This window comes from Octopus bimaculoides, chromosome 2 (assembly GCF_046866305.1).
Source record: "Octopus bimaculoides isolate indiv1 chromosome 2, ASM4686630v1, whole genome shotgun sequence".
Lineage (NCBI taxonomy): Eukaryota > Metazoa > Mollusca > Cephalopoda > Octopoda > Octopodidae > Octopus > Octopus bimaculoides.
This window is the reverse complement of record NC_142929.1, coordinates 151245233-151268631: the sequence shown is the minus strand read 5'-3', so window position 1 is coordinate 151268631 and position 23399 is coordinate 151245233. Positions and strand designations below refer to the sequence as shown.

The window sequence follows — 23399 nt, the reverse complement described above, 5'->3', positions numbered from 1 at the left end:
TCCCAAATAATAATTTCATTGTAAAATGCATTATTTAAAAAAAAATATTAATTGCTTTTATATGTTTCTAAATTATTGTTACAGTAACAAATGAATAAAGTGAAAAGTTTGGTGCTGTCTTGCGCTGACAATTCATTTTGAATTTTGCAGTTCACTCATTACTGTGTGTGTGTGTGTGTATGTGCATGCGTGCATGTGTGTGCGTGCATGTGTGTGTTAAAGGTGAAATACTAAACTTATTTATTTTTTGCATTGTTAAGTGAGCTTCATTCCTTTGCTATTGCTTTACAAGACCTTATATAAAATAATCAATAATCTGAAATTGTCCGATGTCACTTAAAAGGTATGCTGTAGCCCAACTGAATGTTATTGGGGTCATATAACAGTGCCAAAACCAAGGCAGTCTCATCATCATCATCATCATCATCTTAATGTTCATTTTTCAATGCTTGGATGGGTGAGAATATTGGAAATGTATGATTCTGAATATTGTATGACAATGACAATCATTTGCAGCTATCACATGATGTCAAAACAAAGAGACACATACACACATGCATACATACATACATACATACATACATACATACATACATGTATGCATTGGGTCATCCTATAAATAATGCAGTTTTTCATACTTCTTTTATTTTTCAAAATTAAGATAAACAAACTTCTTTTTAAATCTAAAATATACTCTCCTTCATTTTCTACAATGCTCTTCCATCTATCTTGTAGACTTGCAAGGCCCCACTTCCAAAATTCCCATGTCTGTGATGAAAAATACTCCTCCATTACTGTTCTGACCTCATCTATAGAATTTATATTTTTTCCATCGAAATGATTTTGAAAACTGCGGAATAAATGATAATCAGATGGGGCAATGTCTGGTGAATATGGTGGGTGGAACATCGTTTCTCAGTCAAACTGCTCCAGCCTTTGGAATCTCATCCTCGTTGTATGTGGCCAAGCATTATCCTGATGGAAGACTACCTTTTGTCATATATATCTTTTATCTCTAATGTTTTATTTGTTTCAGTCTTTGGACTGCAGCCATGCAGGGATACCACCTTGAAGGATCTAATTGGATATATCAACCTCTGTATTTATTTTTTTAAAGCCTGGCACTTATTCTATTGGTATCCTTTTGTTGAACTACTGAGTTACAGGTATGTAAACAAACCAACACCAGTTGTCTACTGGTGGTGGGGGACAAACACAAGCACAAAGACAGACAGACAGACATACACACAAACACACACAATGGGCTTCTTTCAGTTTCTGTCTATCAAATACACTTACAAGGCTTTGTCGGCCTGGGGCTTTAGTAGAAAACTTGCCCAAGGTATCACACAGTGGGACTGAACTCATGATCACATGGTTGGGAAGTAAACTTCTTACCACACAGTTATGCTTTCAAGATTGTACCGAAATTATTACAGAAGTGGGTACAATTCTGTATTAATTGACATAAGTTGTGCTTCATTTTTTCTGATCTGATGACAAGGGATGAAGTATAGATGCATCTGTATGGTCTGTAAATAAAGGTTGAATCCATTGATGGGCATCACATTTCAGTCTAAGAAGTTCAAGAGCCAATACTTAGCACAAATGCTGACTGTTTTGGCATGAAAAGGGCTTCATTCTCTTTGATCTTCTGGAGCATGGTTGCATTTAGAGAAGCCAACAGGCTTAGAGAAGCCAATAAGAATCTAAGAATGATACACTGCAAATGTGAAGTGTTCTGGATTGTGGAACAGTGTGTGTGAGAGAGAAGTGAGACATCATTGGTGAAAAGTGCATGATGAAAGCATACTCACTTTCAATATAGAAGACAAACATGTGACATAGAGTTACTATTATAAGTGACTTCTGAACGTGGAGAGTGAATGGAATATGGAGGGGCAACCTCATGCTAACTCTACAGGGAAACCACCAATGCAAGCTGATAGCAGCACAGTAGATAAAGCCATTAAGGACATAAAGAAAGGGAAAGCTGTGGATTCATTGAGGATAGTTGCAGAAATATTCAAAATATCTGGTGAGGTAGGATATATGATTGCCACTCAAATAGTTAGATCAAATGAGGCAAGGAGTCTTATCTAATGGCAAGAGTTGTCATATCATTGTAAACAGTTACATAGGCAAAGGAGATGCCTTGGAGAGGGACTTGATCTGTAACTGAGTAGACCTAGATGAGATGTAATTTGGCTTCTTGCCAGAAGAGGGGTCTTCATAATGAAGCAACTGTTGGAGAAATAATTGGCTAAGAATTAATCACTATTCCTGGCATTCATTGACTTGGAGAAAGTGTTTGACTCAGTAATTAGGTGGCCATGGGGGCTGTACAAACTATGTACAAAGATGTAGTGAAAGTCAATAAAGATTTCAATGATGAGTTTCAGTGACCTCTAATTCATTATTGTCATACAGACCATCACTGAGGAGTTAAAGATTGGATGTCCATGGGAGCACCTATTTTTTGAAGGCCTAGTTGTCATAGTTGAATCTATAGAGAATTTAGAGATGAAATTCTCAGCATGGAAGTTAAACTTAAAAGTGAAAAGCCTCACGATTAACTTACCAAAGATAAACTCAACATGCTGAGCACAATGTCAGCTATGGACACACAAGAGGTGTAGTGGAATTACAGGTAAACTAACAGAGAATACAAACTTCATATGTGACAGATGCACTAGAGGACCACATACTATGAGCACAAGGGGAATAAATTTCCATAAATGCCTAGATAGTTTACAAGAAGTAGTTGACTGCTTTTGTTTCACATGGGATGTATTTAACAGGTGAGGTGGGCTGCTCCAAATGTATAATAACAGGTTGGAAAATGTTCAGGGAGCTATTACTGCTGCTGACAAGGGTCTTCTCCCTCAGAGTGAAGAAGAGATTGTATGAGGCTTGCATCAGAACTGCATTGTTGCATGATAGTGAGACCTGAGCCTTGAATGCAGAAGACTTAAGAAGTCTTAGTGATTATTGGTTAAAATAATGCAAAGTTACAAATTATGCTCTCAACACTTATTGCTAAATCAGCTGAGATGTATAATTACTAAACATAATATTGTTAGAATGAACAGGTGACAGTAGTGACCATCATGGAGATGGTTCCATTACAGTCACCTGTTCATTCTGACAATATTAATTTTAATAGTTACACCTATCTGATGATTTGACAGTTAAGTGCTGATTATGTAATTTGTAATTTTGTATACTGTATCCAATTATCAACTCATGTTAATGAAATATATATAAAATGATGGTATAAATATATAACTTATAAACAATATCTTATGTTTTGTTCTTTTCTATATATATATATATATATCATCATCATCATCATCATCGTTTAACGTCCGCTTTCCATGCTAGCATGGGTTGGACGATTTGACTGAGGACTGGTGCAACCGGATGGCTACACCAGGCTCCATATATATATACCCTCTTGCAAACTACCTTGTCGACGAGTGACAGGGACCTTCTCTTTGTGGCTGGAGACTTCAATGGTCATGTCGGACGTCGTGCTGGAGGCTTCCATGGCATACATGGAGACTATGGCTTCGGTTCCCGCAACGAGGAGGGAACCAGACTGCTGGAGTTCTGTGATGCAACCGATCTTATGGTCTGCAATACCAACTTCAGGAAACCTGCCAGTCACCTAGTCACCTACCGCTCCGGCAGACACTCTAGCCAAATCGACTACATCCTCGCCAGAAATAGGGAAAGAGGGCGGCTTATAAATGCCAAAACCTACCCTGGCGAAGAATGTACCCCACAACATAGATTAGTAGTTAGCGACTTTGGGATCAAGGCAAAATGGGTGCCCAGAATTAGACAGGCTTGGAGGAGAAGGGTGTGGAAGCTTAAAGACCCTGCAAACGGACAGAGACTTAGAGACAAGTTACTTGAAGCATTTAACGAAATAGAAGGGGATATAGCATCATACAACGTGGAAGACAATTGGAGATTTCTGCGGGACAACCTGTTGAAAGCCACCGACCAGATTTGTGGGTGGTGTAAGGTCCCCTCCCGACCCAGAGTAACGTGGTGGTGGAACAAGGAGGTAGACAGGGCTATTAGACAAAAGAAACAGGCTTGGAAGGACTGGAAGAACGGTGGTAGCAGGGAATTGTACCAATGTGCCAGAAGGGAGGCTAGGCGACAGGTTTATTTAGCCAGAGGGGAAGCAGATAAGGAAAGATTTGCCAATGTTCTGCGCCGTGAGGACCAAAGACTCGAGGTATTTTGTGTTGCAAGACAGTGTAGGAGAGAGAATAGTGATGTTGTAGGAGAGAAATGTGTTCGCATGGATGATGGTACGCTTGCATTAAATGAGGATGCAAAGAAAGAGGTCTGGAGATGCCACTACGATAGATTGCTTAATAAAGAGAATGAATGGGAGAAAGAGAGCCTGCCGTATGTCGACCCAATAGAGGGACCAGCTATCCGAGTTGATAGTACCAGGGTAGATAAAGCAATTAAGAGTATGAAGACCGGGAAAGCCCCCGGCCCATCAGGAATCACTGCAGAGATGCTCAAAATATCTGGCAGTGTTGGCTATAGCCTAGTCACCCGTATTACGAACCAGGTGATACACGAAGGAGTCATACCCAATGACTGGTGTAGCAGCATCATAGTCAACTGCTACAAAGGTAAAGGTGACGCTTTAGATACAAATAATTACAGAGGCATCAAGCTGTTAGATCAGGTTATGAAAGTTACAGAGAGGGTCATAGCCCAACTAATTAGGGAGCAAATCAATTTAGATGAGATGCAGTTTGGGTTCTTGCCAGGTAAAAGCACCACTGATGCCATATTTCTAGTGAGACAGCTGCAGGAGAAATATCTAGCCAAGGATAAACCTCTGTACCTGGCCTTCGTTGACATGGAGAAAGCCTTTGACAGGGTCCCCCGATCCCTTATCTGGTGGTCAATGAGGAAACTTGGGATAGAAGAATGGTTAGTGAGAGCTGTGCGAGCCATGTACAGAGATGCTGCCAGTAAGGTGAGTGTTGGAAATGAGTACAGCAATGAATTCCGGGTAGAGGTAGGGGTCCACCAAGGTTCCGTCCTCAGCCCCCTCTTATTTATCATAGTCCTCCAGGCAATCACAGAGGAGTTCAAGACAGGTTGCCCCTGGGAGCTCCTCTATGCTGATGACCTTGCCCTAATTGCGGAGTCACTATCAGAACTAGAGGAGAAGTTTCAGGTGTGGAAGCAAGGTCTAGAATTGAAGGGCCTTAGAATCAACCTAGCAAAAACCAAAATCCTAATAAGTAGGAAGGTAGATAAAACACAAACCCCTTCAGGTAGATGGCCCTGCTCAATATGTAGAAAAGGAGTAGGTAGTAACTCTATAAGATGTACCCGGTGCAAGCTATGGACACATAAGAGGTGCAGCAACATCAAAGGAAGGTTAACTAGCAAGTTAGTTTTTGTTTGTGGCAGATGTTCAGGTGCAATAAAGACTGTAAACAAACAGGAAACAACTTCTATCTCATTCCAGGGAGAAAAACTAGAGGTAGTCGATAGCTTCCGCTATATGGGCGACCAAGTTAGTAGTGGGGGTGGGTGCGCTGAAAGTGTAGCTGCTAGAATAAGAATAGCCTGGGCAAAGTTTAGAGAGCTCTTACCTCTGCTGGCGACAAAGGGACTCTCACTCAGAGTAAAAGGCAGACTGTATGACGCATGCGTACGAACAACCATGCTACATGGCAGTGAAACATGGGCTGTAACTGCTGAGGACATACGTAAGCTCGCAAGGAATGAAGCCAGTATGCTCCGTTGGATGTGTAATGTCAATGTGAATACCCGTCAGAGTGTAAGTATCTTGAGAGAAAAGCTGAACATTAGAAGCATCAGTTGTGGCGTGCAAGAGAGACGATTGCGCTGGTATGGACATGTGGTGAGAATGGAGGAGGATAGCTGCGTGAAAAAGTGCCACACCCTAACAGTTAAGGGAACCCGTGGAAGAGGTAGGCCCAGGAAGACCTGGGCTGAGGTGGTGAGGCAGGACCTTCGTACATTGGGCCTCACCGAGGCGATGACTACTGACCGAGACCTTTGGAAATGTGCTGTGCGTGAGAAGACCCGGCAAGCCAAGTAAGATCGTTGCCAGTGCCCCTGGACTGGTTCTTGTGCGGGTGGCACATGAGATGCACCATTTTGAGCGTGGCCGTTGCCAGTACCGCCTGACTGGCTCCTGTAGGATTTTCGAGCGAGATCGTTGCCAGTGCCCCTGGACTGGCTTGTGTGGGTGGCACATAAAAGACACCATTTCGAGCGTGGCCGTTTTCGTGCGGGTGACACGTAAAAGCACCCACTACACTCTCTGAGTGGTTGGCGTTAGGAAGGGCATCCAGCTGTAGAAACTCTGCCAAATCAGACTGGAGCCTGGTGTTGCCATCCGGTTTCACCAGTCCTCAGTCAAATCGTCCAACCCATGCTAGCATGGAAAGCGGACGTTAAACGATGATGATGATGATATATATATATATATATATATATATAAAATAATATTATGGATAAAAATCCAAATTTACAGGTAAAAACTCAATTAAATTCAATTTATCAAAAATTAAAATTAAATTAAGTTTCACAGTATATAATATATATATATATATAATTTAGAGAAAAGAACCAAAGTTCATGAACTCATCCATGAAAATCCACAGTCACATATAGAGAAAATTAATAAGTAAATACACTATAAAGAAGTATAAAATACAAAGTAATAATCATAAAATAATAATTATAATTATAATTATTATCATCATTATTTTATGATTTTTACTTTGTATTTTATGTACTTCTTTATAGTGTATTTACTTATTAATTTTCTCTATATGTGACTGTGGATTTTCATGGATGAGTTCATGAACTTTGGTTCTTTTCTCTAAATTATATATATATATATATATGTACACAAACACACACACACACACACACACACACACACACAAACTCACATGCACACATAAATATGCATTAACAGCTGTCTCCTTGTCTACAGGAAAAAGATGCAACAAGAAAACATACTTTTTCTTAATGGTATGTCATGTTTATTTAGGAGACATTTTCATTGCTTGAGATTATCTCCCATTCTCATTGGGAATCATATGTAATTGCCATCAGGCATTTGTTCACCTTCTCTTAAAGTAAAGATTGCCTCCACAAAACAAGAATTTATCTTGTATGATATACAGCATGTCTTTCTTTGACTTTGTTACTCAAATTCATACCACTGGCTACTCTGAGTTATTTCTTTTAACTCAAACACACACACACTTGTGTGTGTGTATATATATATATATATATATATATATATATATATATATATATATATATATATATATATATATATATATATATATATATATATATATATATATATATATATATACACATATACATATATACATACATACATATACACCTACATACATATGTATGTATGTATATGTATGTATATGTATATGTATATATATATATATATATATATATATATATATATATATATATATATATATAACCATGGAGCTTTATATTCAATAAATCAATAGAATGTGTGTAAGACTTGGACTGGAAACTGTATATTCTTAGAAGTTACATTTTTATTCTGACAGCTTGAAGCAAAATAGATATATTTCAATCTCTATCTATCTATCTATCTATCTATCTATCTGTCTGTCTGTCTGTCTGTCTGTCTGTCTGTCTGTCAGTCTATCTGTCTAAATACATACATACATACCTACATGCACATGCACGTGCACACACAGAAACACACAAACAAACACACCCACACATGTTTGCATTTATGTTTAATATATGTACATATACACACACTCATCCACATCTATATATGGAAAAATTACTGAGAAAAGGTTCAAAACGAGTCAAGATATTTCTATATACATCTATATTTTTTGTTTAATCAAAACGAGTTTAACTTTTTAATATAAGGGGGTTAGTTTTATTTTCTGTATTTACATATATGGAAATAACAATTTAAAAACATGTTTACACATAATAAATGCTTTCGTATTATAGTTTATCTGAAAATATATTGGTGTATGTATTCATAATGTAAGTTTGACATATAACGGAAGTGAAAAAGATGGAAGGAGAAAAATGGATCGTATGCTACTTTGAGTCTTTTGCATGGAGAAAAGTTTTAATATATACATTGTGTGTTGGGGCTAAAAGAGGCTTTGTTGCAGAAGAACCAACCAAAATCCTGTTTGCACTGATATTTAACTTATCAACGTTTTTTTTCATGTGCATAAGCCATGCGTGAATTACTCTTTTCACTCTGGGATCAATTCCCACTAAATTCAACATCATCTTTTATCCTTTCAAAGTTGATAATAAAAAAAAAAGAAAAGTTTCCAGGCTGTGGGACTGGCAGGAGTGTTATACCCATCAGATGTGCTGTCTTAGAGTATCTGTACTGGCTTGCTGCATTCTGAGTTCATATTCCACTTAATCACTGAAACTGCAATGCTTCTGTCAGGAGTTGCAAATGACACATAGTATCAATAATTTGAAAATTAATGGAAACAAACTATCCTTGGCTCAGTTGAAAGATTGACTGCAATCGCCACTACACACACACACACACACACACACACACACACACACACACACACACACACACACACACACACACACACACATACACACACACACACACACACACACACACACACATCATCATCATCATCATCATCATCATCTGCATCATCACTTAAAGTCTATTTTCTGTGCTGGCATGGATTGAATGATTTGACAGGATCTAGTGACCTACAGAGCTGTGTCAAGCTTCAATGTTACCGTCAGCATGTTTCTATGGTTGGCTGTCTTTCCTAATGCCAACCACTTTTACTGTACAAGGTTCTTTTTCTGTGATACCAGCACTTAGCTGTGAAGTTGCTAAGTAACTTGCAAGACAAAAAAGAGAAAGGAAAAAGAAAAAGCCCACTTGACTGAGTGGGAGTGTACTTGAGAGGTCAAGGGAGTGATTGTATTCCAGGTGTTGAAGGCTAAAGTATGGTAGAGGTACAAGCATGGGGTGTCTTGCTATAGGAAAGAAACATGGCTACTCCACATTATTCGAAGGCAGATGGGAATAGCTGGAAGGGAGATAAAGATTGTAGAGTTGAGGTTTGAGAGCATACTCCCAAGGTACAAGAGGATGAGTATAAAGGAGAGTATTGACCAGTGATTCTCAAACGCTTTATTCTGGTGGATCCCAGAATAGCCATTCGATATTTAAAAGCTATTTTGTTTTTCACATGTTTACTTGTGCAAGCTTGCAATAGCACTCACTGAGAGAACATGTTTCAGTGGCTGGAAACATGATAAACTATGTTAAACATGTTAAACTGTGTAAAACATTAAAAAAAGGAACCTAGCTGTTTCTTACAATAGACACATCTAAAGCAAACATTTATGAACCCTGAAAGCAACTGATTTACTATTTTGCTTGCATAGAACCCAAAGCTCTTGTATGGACCTCTAGGATTCATATGGATTGTGTTTGAGAGTCACTGATATAGACTGTGGATAAGTGGGAGTAGAGTAACAGAAGGTTAGACAGTGGGTAAGAATGTGGGAGTAGAGTGACAAAGAGTTAGAAATGGGACCACAGGTAAATGTAGTGAGTGATGAACCAGAGCAGGGATATAGTTAATGGTAAATATGAATATGGAGAATGAAGGTAAGAGAGATAGAAGTGGCTTAGGAAGGAGAGGTAACATGCGATGTGCAACCAAGAGAATACCCTCCATCATGCATTTGCCATATTCTGAATGCCTTACTTCCCTGGGTATGGATACATTGAAACTCAGACATCTGGCAGCTGACTTGGCAGACACCCATAAAATTATTAACCATCTTACTAACAATAACTCTGAGCACCTTTTCAAATTCCACCTGTCTAACACCTATGGACATGTTTACAAAGTCAGAAAACAGCACAGCTCCCATGACTTTTGGAAACACTTTTTCACGCTAAGAGTTGCTGAAGTATGGAACAAACTGCCGGCATCAGTTGTTAGTTGTCGGAGCATTGCATTCTTCAGAACTTCCATGCTTCCTGAGATTCGCCAACACTACACCTGATTTTTTCCCCTCCATACACACACAAGCATGTATCTGACTCATACACAGTTCACTTTCCAGACATTTGTACAATACTGCATATGCTTTATGCGCACTTTTGACAAGTTGTAGTGCACCTGAGCACTATACAATAATTTCATCATTATTATATATGCAGCAACACAGAAAGGTGAGGAGCAACTGTATCTTAAATCTGTAGGTAGATCAGAAAGTAGAGAGATGATTGCAAAGTGTGAGAGTAGAGGTGGGAGGAGAGAGGGAGATGAACTGTGTCAGAGATGGAGGTCAGTGATACATTGGGGTAACTATAGTGAGTGGGGCAAAAACTGTGCTAGGGAGGAGGGGCATTGACGTTAATGATAGCAAATAGGAGAGGCATTAAAAATGAAACAGCTGACCTAAGATATAGCTCAGAGGGGTGGAAAATATAACTGAAGGCGCAGGAAAAAGGGCCTATCAGTGGGAAATTAGCATGAGGAGGGATGATGAGAATGAAGGATAAATATATATATATAGATATAAATGCATGTGTATGTATGTGCATGTATATGTATGTATATGTATATGTATGTGTGTGTATGTATATATATGTATATATATTATCATAATATATATACCTAAGAACTAAGGCCTAAGAACTTGTGGCGTAGATCAACATAAAAGGAACTAGAGAAAGGAGGACATTCATGGCAGAGTAAGTACAGAAGCGAGAAATTATGCGACATGGAATTCAATTATAAGTGGCCTATACTCCGCGTTGGAGGGTTAAAGGCAAGAAAGAATATATATAATACATTAAAAATCAGCTTGAATCTTGCTTGCTTGCTTACAATGTTACTCAGCCAAACTGGCGGATAGTGAGAAAATACTATGAATTAAGTTTACCCTGAAATGTTAATACGAACGTAATGAAACAAGTTTCGATTAAATTGGTAAAGTGGCTTTGAAGATATTAGAGATTTTTGGAGTATAAATACCTAAAACAGTGCATAATTGGAAAATGTTCCAAAAATAATCTTCATCCTGAAAGGGAAGGAACTCTTATCTTTCTATTAGACAGTGAATTGACAATGAAATAAGGCGATTTTTTTTTTACAGTGAATGTTTCTATTTTTGCTTTTGTTAAACAATATTTTAATCATTTAGAAATATTTTAAAGTTTATGTGATTTCAAAAATGTAAGTTGTTTGGACAGTAAGTATTTATATTTTAGCTTTTTTTAAACAGACAATATTTTAATGTTTTTTTAAAAATTATTTTCAAGTGAATACCATTACAAACATTTGTTTTTGCATATCTAAAAAATATTCTAAAGTAAAAATGACTCCAAAAATACAGTAAATATTTCATAAAAGACCCGTTCATAACCTCAGTGTGAAATAGTTTTTTTCCATAGGTTTTTTGGAGTGCATTCAATGTATCTCATCTCCAAAGATTTGGTTGCTATTTCTAGCACACTCTACTACCACGTAACAGCTATTTGTGATAAGGGACCCAAAATACCTGTTACGTGGTAGCAAGGTGTGCAAGAAATAGCAGCCAAATCTTTCTTTTTGATGTCACATTCGTTGAAAGCATGCAGAATAACTTGGAAAAGGAAAAACAAATCCACAAAAATAAATTCCGTTGCTGGGTAACTCAGAGTATCCTGGTGACCCAACAAGTCACAGGTAGTCTAGTCTAATATATATATATATATATATATATATATATGTACCCTGGTGTCACACCACTTCCGTTCTGCCGGTCACTCCTTGCAGCAACACCTGTCCATGTTTGGATTGTCCATGCACAGGGGCCATCCGGACTCCTGTTTGCGCCGTGAACAGGGATTAATCTTATCTCTTCGCTCCTTTGCGCCACATGGGCTCAACTCCCCTCCCCTCTTCATCTAACCCCCTTCCCCCTGCCTCTCTCCCCCACCCTCCCTCCTACCACCCATCTCCCCCTCCCCCTCCTGCTCCGACTCCTACTTCTCTGTATGTCTCTTCACCTCTCTTCACTCCTACTTCTCTTCACTCCTATTTCTCTTCACTCCTACCTCTCTTCACTCCTACCTCTCTTCATTCCTACTTCTCTTCATTCCTACTTCTCTTCACTCCTACTTCTCTTCACTCCTACTTCTCTTCCTACTTCTCTTCACTCCCACTTCTCTTCACCCCTACTCCTTCTCTCCTCTCTCTTACTCTCTCTCACTCTCTTACTCTCCCCTCTCTCACTCTTACTCTCTACACTCTTACTCTCTTACTCTCTCACCCTTACTCTCTTACTCTCTCTCACTCTCTTCTCTCTTTCCCTCTCTCTCACTCTGTTCTCTCTCACTCTCTTTCTCTTCCTCTCTTTCTCTTCCTCTTCCTCTCTTTCTCCCCTCTCCCATTCCCACCTTCCCCCCTCTTACATCCACCTTCCCCTTCCCCCCATCCAATTCCTTACACCCACCACCCACCCCTACCTCTACCCCCACCCTCAGCCTAACCCACACTCCACCCATGCCTTCCCCACTTCCCAACACCCTCACATCACATCACACCAACACCCTCACATCATGCCACGCACACACTACAACTGACCAACTCCTTTCTCCCCTCCCCATTTTCACACATACATACATCAAGATCACCAGCATTCTATCTCTCACACACACAGCCCCTCGTTCTTCGATCACCGTTTTTTCTCCCCCTTTGTTATCTCCCCCTTTTCTTAGCTCTCCTGTTTAGTAAAATTTCTAACTTCCGGTCAGCCATTACTATGATTGACCGTTGACTGAACACTATTCAATTTTTTTTCTCCGTGTTTTTCTCCTTGTCTCCGTATTCTTTCTGTTGAAGAGCGTAGCTCGAAACGTTAAAGACTTTCCGTATTCCAGAGCGTCATACTAATACATCCTTTTGTTGTTTACACCACCTGTCCTCGTCTGTTGTTGTTTTTTCGTACATTCTCTCATATATATATGTATATATATATATGTATATATTTATACATGCATTCATATGTGGATGCATGTGTGTATGTATGTGTGCGTGATTGTTTCCTTGCTTTGTATTCATAAGTCTGGTGATAAGGAACATTACATTACTTGCAAACAGGTGAGGGTTAGTGACAAGATGAGCACCTGGCTGTAGAAAATCCACCTCAATAAATTCCATCTTCCCCATGTGAGATAATGAAATTCTAGGCTATCAAACCACATATGCTCATGGTTATTTCACTTAAAATGATAATCTCCTTATCTTTGTTTGAATACATTTTTAAAAAATAATGAAAGATTTAGTAAAATGACTTTCTCATTATTAAGCTGGTGTTTGGAACATTATTTTACATGAAATTTTAAGGGAAGGTTTTAATTTAGGAGGGGGTACTAAAAAGTTCCTGGCCTTAAGAGTATTGTGAAAGGCCTGGTTGGTGGTCCATCCTTCTGAGTTCTTTAACAGGGATTAGAAAAACTGAAAGACCGCTGCAAAAAGTGTGTGAATCTGAGAGAGGAATATGTTGGATAAAATCATAATTAACTGATCCTCCTGTATTTTCTTTTACCCAAAGCCAGGAACTTTCAGCACCCTCTTGTAGGCCACTTTAAAACAGAAAGCTAGTTTCATGATACCAGAGGTGGTTTCAGGAGGGTTGGCATCCATCATAAGGGTTAATACACATTCCACTAGCAGTGAAGTACAGTTCAGAACATTTCAAGCATTTCACAAACATTTAAGCAGACATGCTTTACATATATTGGTTTCAAATTTTAGCACAAGGCCAGCAAGTTCAATGGAAAGGGCAAGTCAATTACTTTAACCCCAGTACTCAGCTGGTACTTATTTTATTGACACTACAAAGATAAAAGCAAAGTTGACCTCAGTGGAAGTTGAACTCAGAACATAAAGCCGGATTAAACTTCACTGAGCATTTTTACAAGCATGCTAACAATTCTTATTTCTTTATTGCCCACAAGGAGCTAAACATAGAGGGGACAAACAAGGGCAGACAAAAGGATTAAGTCGATTACATCGACGCCAGTGCGTAACTGGTACTTAATTTATTGACCCTGAAAGGATGAAAGGCAAAGTCGACCTCAGTGGAATTTGAACTCAGAACATAACGGATGAGGAAGTATCGCTAAGCATTTTGCCCGGCATGCTAACAATTCTACCAGCTTGCCACCTTATGTTTTACATATATTACAAATATGGGATGTGTACTCGCTACAAAATATTGATAGAAGAGTGTTTTTAAAATTTAACATGCCTACATGAATCTAACAAAAACTTCCAAAAGAAGAAATCCTGGAGACCAAATAAAGAAATATTACTAACCAGATGCAACTATTATTAATAAAGGAAATATTTCACTCTTATCAAAGAAAATTGTTACATTCATAAATATTTTACAATGCGTGGCAAATTCATGCATGCAGGAATGAGTATGTACATACATGTGTGAGTGCACACGCACACACACACATGCACACACACACACACACACGCACGCACGTACATGCACACACACACACAGAGATGCACATTCTTTGTTCTTAACCTATAAACCATGTAGTTATATCTATGTAGCTTTATCTTCAATAAATCAATGAAAATGTGGATAAGACTTGAAACATTACATTGGAAACTGTATATTCTTGGAAGTTTTATTTTCATCCTAACAGCTTAAAGGAAGATAAATGTGTTTATATATATACATATATATATATATATATATATATATATATATATATATATATAATAGTGGTTGTATGGGAAGAAGCTTGCTTCTCAATCACATGGTTCCACGTTCAGTTTCACTGCGCGGCACCTTAGGCAAGTGTTACTTCAGGCCGACCAAAACATTTTGTGAGTTGATTTGGTAGATGGAAACTGAAAGAAGCCTGCTGTGTGTATATATATATATATATATATATATATATATCGGTGGCACATAAAAGCACCCACTACACTCTTGGAGTGGTTGGCGTTAGGAAGGGCATCCAGCTGTAGAAACTCTGCCAGATCAGATTGGAGCCTGGTGCAGCCATCTGGTTCACCAGTCCTAAGTCAAATCGTCCAACCCATGCCAGTATGGAAAGCGGACGTTGAACGACGATGATGATGATGATATATATATGTATGTATGTATTAGTGTGTCTGTGTTTGTCACCCCAACATTTCTTGACAACCAATATTGGTGTGTTTACGTCCCCGTAACTTAGCAGTTTGGCAAACAGATTTCGATAGAGTAAGGACTAGGCTTATAAAAAATAAGTCCTGGGTCGATTTGTATGACTAAAGGTGGTGCTCCAGCATAGCTGCAATCAAATAAAAGAATATATATATCGTTTATCTTTTACTGGCTTCAGTCATTGGAAGGCAGTCATGCTGAAGTATGATCTTGAAGAGGGAGCTAGTTAATTACATCAACCTCCAGTGACCAATTGATACTTATTTCATTGACCATGAAAAGATGAAAGGCAAAGTTGACCTTGGTGGAATTTGAACTCAAAACATAAAGACAGAACAAATGCCATGAAGCATTTTGTCTGGCATGCAATATCTGTTGAGCTGGAAGGTGGTGACCTTCCATGCCAGGCAAAATGCTCTGTCCTTACATTCTGAGTCTGAATTCCACCTAAGTTCTTTTTGCTTTTCATCCTTTTGGTGTTGACAAAATAAGTACCAGGTGAACACTGGGGTCGATATTATTGACTAGCCCCAACTCCTGAAATTGCTGGCCTTGTGCCAAAATCTGAAATCAATATCTATCAAGTTTTCTATCTATCCCTCATTATCATCATCATAGTTGCTGTCATCATCATCATCGTCATCCTGCTCCTCATTATCATCACCTTAACTCCAATCTTTTCCATGTTTGCGATTTTTTTATTACCCACAAGGAGCCAAAATCTTTTCCATGTTTGCATGGGCCAAACAAATGGCATTCCTTTTTCGAGCCCTCACCTGCTTGCAAGCAAGGGGATGTCACTTCATGGCCAGACATGTTTCTATGGAGGATTGGAAATGAATGACAGCAGTAGTACGATGACATTCATTTAGCACTATCACTCAAAATCACAAACATACACATCCACCCTCATGCATATGCACACACACACAGACACACACACACTCACATGCATCCATGCACACACTCATATGCATGCACTCACACACACACACACTCACATGCACACACATGCATGCACATGTGTACATGCACAAACACACGTGCATGCACGCGCACTTGCGCACACACACACAAACACACATGCATGCATACATATGCATGCACACACACATACACATACGCACACACACACACACTTGCATGCACACACACACTCACATGCACATACACATGCATGCACATGCACACGCACACACACAACAGGCTTCTGCACAATTCCTTCATACCAATTTCTACTCAAAGCTATGTTAAACTGAAGCCATAGTAGAAGATACTTGCCTAAGGAACCACACAATGGCTTTGAACCGAGAACCATATCATTACAAAGCAAACATCTTAACCACACAGCTGTGCCTGATGTTTTTTTGTCTACTATAGATCATTATTTAATCCCAACTCTTTTTATGCTTGTTCTTACTATACCTCACTTCTAAAACCCTACTTTCTTCTCAGCTCTTTCTCAGAACTAGATACATCTGGAACACCCACATGTTTGTTTATTCTCAAACCCCACTCTGCTACTTCCCTTATTTTCCAATCCAGAAAGACTAACTTGAAAAGTCTATGATCACTTCCCTTCTTTCTTGGCCTAATTTTTTCATGGAAAAATTCTCCAGTTGAATATCTTTAGTGTTAAACTTATAGACAATTACCATAGCAAAGATTGATCTATTAGCACTTTAATCATTTAAAAATTTCTTGGCAGTATTTGCATAAAATCTTGCAACACTTTTAACAGCATTCTGTAATACTCCTGGGTTTTGAATTATCCTAAATGACAAACTGTTGGTCTACATACTTAAATCATTAAAATTTTTGCTAGATATTTGTCCTTGATACATCAAGTTTTGGTTTCATAGATTGTAACTAAAAGTACTCAGTGATTTTTTAAGAATCTGCAATAATAAAGCATATATGTACTGAGATGAAAAAAAGGCAAAGGTCTTTATTTATTCAAACACATGATTTGCCTCTGGTGGGAAACATGTCATCAAAGGGGAGAGAATTTTCCCCCAAATTTGAAGATCCTGTATACTTAATTCTTAACTTAAGCAGTTTTTAATTCTTCCTTTTTTTAAATACAAAATAAAGTCCTTAATTTTCTTTTTCTGTGGCTTTGGTAACCACTTATGTGATTTCAGTCTGCTGGACATCATCAGTGGGAGGTATCTATTCATTGCATACCAATCAAATCTTGCTACCACATTATATAGACACAAATGTCACAAATAGCCAGCAGGCTTATTAAAAAGAATTATCAATAACAGAAGCAGTAATAATACCAAAGGATAATCATTGTATCCAACTTAACATGGACGTCTTGTTAAAACACCATATACCACATTATTAGCCTCGAAAGGTCCTCTCATGTAGGCACTTGGTGAATTAAAACATGCGCTTAATGTGGATGTCTTGCTAGAACATCAAATACTGCATTATCATTCAACTATTCCAATATCACACTTACTATTAACTAGTTATAAGCGCTTAAATTGTGTTGTGTGTTGTAAATTATTTAGAATGAAAAGTATGGAAGGACAAAGTCTATGGGGGAAATAAATTTGACCTTTGTATATTTCCAAGTGACTTTCTAAAGATGTGTATCATTCCTTCTGTTTGTCTCACTCTTTTTTTTTCTCTCCTCTCTTCTTGTCATTATCTCTTTTCTCAAATTTTCTACTTTTGCTTCTTCCCCTTTCCATCTTTTTCGCACTCTTTCTCTTAGTCTAGTTCACTTATACTCCACAGTGTTTGCTTCATTCACAATTATGTCTGCAGACTTTGTTAGGCATCATCCAACACATGGCAAGCGTGCGCTCACACACACATACACACGCGTGCATGTACACACACATCCTTGCATATCATGCACTCTTTTGCATACTACTGCTGGCAATGCACTTATGAACTGAGTGCATTGTCAGTTAAATGTATTGGTGCAGGCATAGCTGTGTGGGTAAGAAGTCTGCTTTGCAACCATGTAGTTTTGAGTTCAGTCCCACCATGTGGCATCTTGGGCAAATGTCTTCTACTATAGCTCTGGGCTGACCCATACCTTGCAAGCAAATTTGGTACACAAAAACTGTGTGAAAGGGCATCATATATATATAGCTATATATATACACACATACATACATACATACATACATGCATACATACATACATACATACATACATACATACATACATGCATACATACATACATACATACATGCATACATACATACATACACACACACACACACACACACATATATATATACATATATATATACATATATATATATATATATATATATATATACATACATACATACACACACACACACACACACACATATATATATATATATATATATATATATATATATATATATATATGTATAAATATGTACATACGTACATACATGCATGCATGCATGCATACATACATATATACATACATACATATCATATCATATCATATCATATCATTAACTAACTGTTACTTTCTGAGAAGCAGCACAGAAATTCGTCAGTGAATAGGTCGTGGTCTCAAAGCAACGAAAATATTTTGGCAAATTAAATTTAAATGTTGAAGTGAATCTAATGGTTTTTGTGTGTTTTTAAATGGCTTATAAAATACCTTCCATGCTGCAATTGTTTTTGTTTCACCACATGATCTCAGATCAGGTCACTTGCTATGCAAGTACATCTCCGTAATTTAATATAGTTCAACCTTTTCTTCATAAGCTGCAGGACAATCAAAAGTAGGTCAAGCAGAACAATTCAACTTCAAAATTCCAAGCAAGAAAAAATAAAAACGCTATCTATATATACATTATATATATATATATATATTTTCTACTATTTGAAAATAATATGTATTCTTGTTTTTATATTATTCATTTGGTTCTTTATAGATTATTTTTAATACATAACTTATTTAACACTAAATTATTTAGAAGTTATAGTTTCATTTCAACATAATATTAGAACTTCGATTTGAATAGTGTTGATATATTTTTGATTATTTTTGATTAATAATATTTGATTAATTATTAATCTTTATAGTTTATAATATCGTTAAAGTTTTTTTTTAAATCAAAACTTTGTATATATATATAAAGTTTAATCTTTTATTCTTAATAATTTTTTCTTTCCTAATTTTTTCATTCATAATTTTTTCCATTCATAATTTTTTCATTCATATTTTTTATTATTACGTTTGTAGAAATAAATAATCTTGTATTTTTCTATTATTCAATTGATCTTTAATTATAATTAAATAAACGTCTTTAGCTTTAAATAGTATAGCTTTAACTATTACACTGGTTAAATATGTACTAATTTTATCTTCATTATTATTTTAAACTTAAACTTCGTTCAAATTGTTATTTAAAACAACGATAATTTAAAACAAAGATAATTTATGTAAGATGTTTTTTGTATATAATATACATGTTATTATAATGGATGAAGGGATGATTATTGAATGGTTATTATTTTGATATTATGATATTTTAAAAATAATTATATAATAAGTATTTCATATTAATTCATTTGGTACTTATTGTTGGTTGAGATATATATCTAATTATTGTTCTACTTACGATCTGACGAGTAGCTATATTTTTGAATAGAATTTATTTTCGATAATTTCAATTGATTTTAATCGATTTAAATTTCTTTTCTATTTGAAAATTGGTTATGAAAGACGTGTAATCTTTTTATTATATTTATCTTATGATATTTACTTTACTTTATATTATACTCATTTATTGTGCTTTTAATTATTAATTTTTCTATATGTGATAGTGAATTTTCATCGATGAGTTCTTGAAAATTGGTTATTTTCCCTAAAACTATATATTTTATATATACTAATTGCGCAGTCACTATCAGAACTAGAGGAGAAGTTTAAGGTGTGGAAGCAAGGACTAGAATCGAAGGACCTTAGAGTCAACCTAGCAAAAACCAAAATCCTAATAAGTAGGAAGGTAGATAAAACACAAACCCCTTCAGGTAGATGGCCCTGCTCAGTATGCAGTAAAGGAGTAGGTAGTAACTCTATAAGATGTACCCTGTGCAAGCTATGGACACATAAGAGATGCAGCAATATCAAAGGCAGATTCACTACAAAGTTAGTCTTTGTATGTGGCAGATGTTCAGGTGCAATAAAGACTGTAAACAAACAGGAAACAACTTCTATCTCATTCCAGGGAGAAAAACTAGAGGTAGTCGATAGCTTCCGCTATCTGGGTGACCAAGTTAGTAGTGGGGGTGGGTGCGCTGAAAATGTAACTGCTAGAATAAGAATAGCCTGGGCCAAGTTTAGAGAGCTCTTAACTCTGCTGGTGACAAAGGGACTCTCACTCAGGGTAAAAGGCAGACTGTATGACGCATGTGTACGAACAGCCATGCTACATGGCAGTGAAACATGGGCTGTGACTGCTGAGGACATGCGTAAGCTCGCAAGGAATGAAGCCAGTATGCTCCGCTGGATGTGTAATGTAAATGTGCATACCCGTCAGAGTGTAAGTATCTTGAGAGAAAAGCTGAACATAAGAAGCGTCAGTAGTGGTGTGCAAGAGAGACGATTGCGCTGGTTTGGACATGTGGTGAGAATGAATGAGGATAGCTGTGTGAAAAAGTGCCACTCCCTAACAGTTGAGGGAACCCGTGGAAGAGGTAGGCCCAGGAAGACCTGGGCTGAGGTGGTGAGGCAAGACCTTTGAACATTGGGCCTCACCGAGGCGATGACTACTGACCGAGACCTTTGGAAATGTGCTGTGCGTGAGAAGACCCGGCAAGCCAAGTGAGATCGTTGCCAGTGCCCCTGGACTGGCTCTTGTGCGGGTGGCACATAAGATGTACCATCCTGAGCGTGACCGTTGCCAATACCGCCTGATTGGCCTTGTAGGGTTTTCGAGCGAGATCGTTGCCAGTGCCCCTGGACTGGCTCTTGTGCGGGTGGCACATAAAAGACACCATTTCGAGTGTGGCCGTTTTCGTGCGGGTGACACATAAAAGCACCCACTACACTCTCTGAGTGGTTGGCGTTAGGAAGGGCATCCAGCTGTAGAAACTCTGCCAAATTAGATTGGAGCCTGGTGTAGCCATCCGGTTGCACCAGTCCTCAGTCAAATCGTCCAACCCATGCTAGCATGGAAAGTGGACGTTAAACGATGATGATGATGATGATGATATATATATATATATATTTATATGTATATATAGATATACATTATATATATATATGTATATATAGTTGAAATTTACAGAAAAACAAATGATGAAGACATGTGTATAAACAACAAGCAGGTGTATTAATTTGATGCTTGGGAAGATGAGGAAGCTGTTTACATTTCGAGCCTGTGCTCTTCAACAGAAAGGAATATGAGGAAATGAACAGATAGAGAGAATAAAAAAAAACTTGAGGACTTAGTGGTCAATCATGGTGACTGGCTGGAAAAAGTTAGTTGGAGAGTAGAGCTAGGAAGAAGGGAGATATTAAAGTACTGGTAATCCCAAAACGAAGGTGCACGTGCATGTGTGTATGTGAGAGTGTGTAAGTGTGTGCGTGATATACATATATATATATATATATATATATATATATATATATATCATCATCATCATCATTTAACTTCCATTTTCCATGCTGGCATATATATATATATATATGAAAATGTGTATGTGGTTTGGCTTTGAGTTTGTCTCCCCCCCCCCCACTTGACAGCTGGTGTTGGTTTGTGTACATCTTGATAGTTTGGCAAAATAAACCGCTAGAATAAATCCTAGACATAATAAACCAAGTCATGAGATTGATTTGACTAAGCCCTTCAAGGTGGTGCCACAGCACGGCTGCAGTCCAATGACTGAAACAGTTGGATGCTAAAATGTACGTAATCCATGCTTTTTGAAATTCAGTCAGACCTCCCTACTGTTAAAAAAGTTGTTCAGGCCAGTTTGATTGCTGCTAAAAAAGCCTATCATGATTTATGCATTTGCCTCCCAGTCTTGGTCATAATATACATATTAACTGAAGAGCGGATGGTGATCAACCAGTTCAAAAATAGATTTGATAGATGTGTGAGAAAAATATACTTGTAAACACCATTCTGTGATGCTGTAAAAGCTGCAGCACACAGTTTGGTATTAATATTAATAGCTTTGTATCTTAGCAATAAAAACAGCAAAGTCCCGTTACTTTAATGTTCTTGGCTGGTAAAGCATGCTATCTGTGAGGTTCTTGTACTGGACTACTGATCACATAGTCATGTTTTCACACTTTACTTCAGCCATTGTGTTGTGATGCCCCTAATCAAGATAGATAACTATGTTTACTCCAGTTTACCTGCCTGACAAAAATCAGGTTCATTCTCTTTCACGATTGACTGGCTAGTAGTAGGAAGAAAATTCATCTGAAAATCAGTTATTCCAATAAATATTATCCTCCCCATAATAATTTAGAAAGAAGAAACAACAAGAACACAATAAATGATAAAAAATAAATAGACGCAGAAGTGGCTGTGTGGTAAGTAGCTTGCTTACTAACCACATGATTGTGGGTTCAGTCCCACTGTGTGGCATCTTGGGCAAGTGTCTTCTACTATAGCCTCAGGCCGACCAAAGCCTTGTGAGTGGATTTGGTTGACGGAAACTGAAAGAAGCCTGTCATATATATGTATATATATATATATATATATATATATATATATGTAAGTGTGTATATGTTTGTGTGTCTGCGTTTGTCCCCCAGCTTCGCTTGACAACCGATGCTGGTATGTTTACATCCCCGTAACTTAGCGGTTCGGCAAGAGATCAATAGAATAAGTACTAGGCTTACAAAGAATAAGTCCTGGGGTCGATTTGCTCGACTAAAGGCAGTGCTCCAGCATGGCCGCAATCAAATGACTGAAAGAAGTAAAGGAGTAAAGGAATAAAAAAGTCCTACTTTCCTGTAGTTTTGTGACAATTATATCATACAATCTATCTTGTTAAAATCTTATGTTGACACATCATAATCAATTATAAGGAGATTGGAATCAGAGGACACAAAATGCTTGACTTTGTACTTCCCATGATCAACATTTCCAAAGCAGAATATAAATATT

At 37.6% G+C, this 23399-nt stretch overlaps 1 long non-coding RNA gene across 2 annotated transcripts in view; it reads left to right on the top strand.

Moving 5' to 3' along the window:
- LOC128247036 (uncharacterized) overlaps positions 1-23399 on the top strand; it is an 86091-nt gene that overhangs the window by 15129 nt on the left and 47563 nt on the right. For both annotated transcript variants that reach the window (XR_008263462.2, XR_008263461.2), the window contains exon 2: positions 1037-1166. This is a non-coding gene — a long non-coding RNA (uncharacterized LOC128247036). The remainder of the gene's footprint in view (positions 1-1036; positions 1167-23399) is intronic.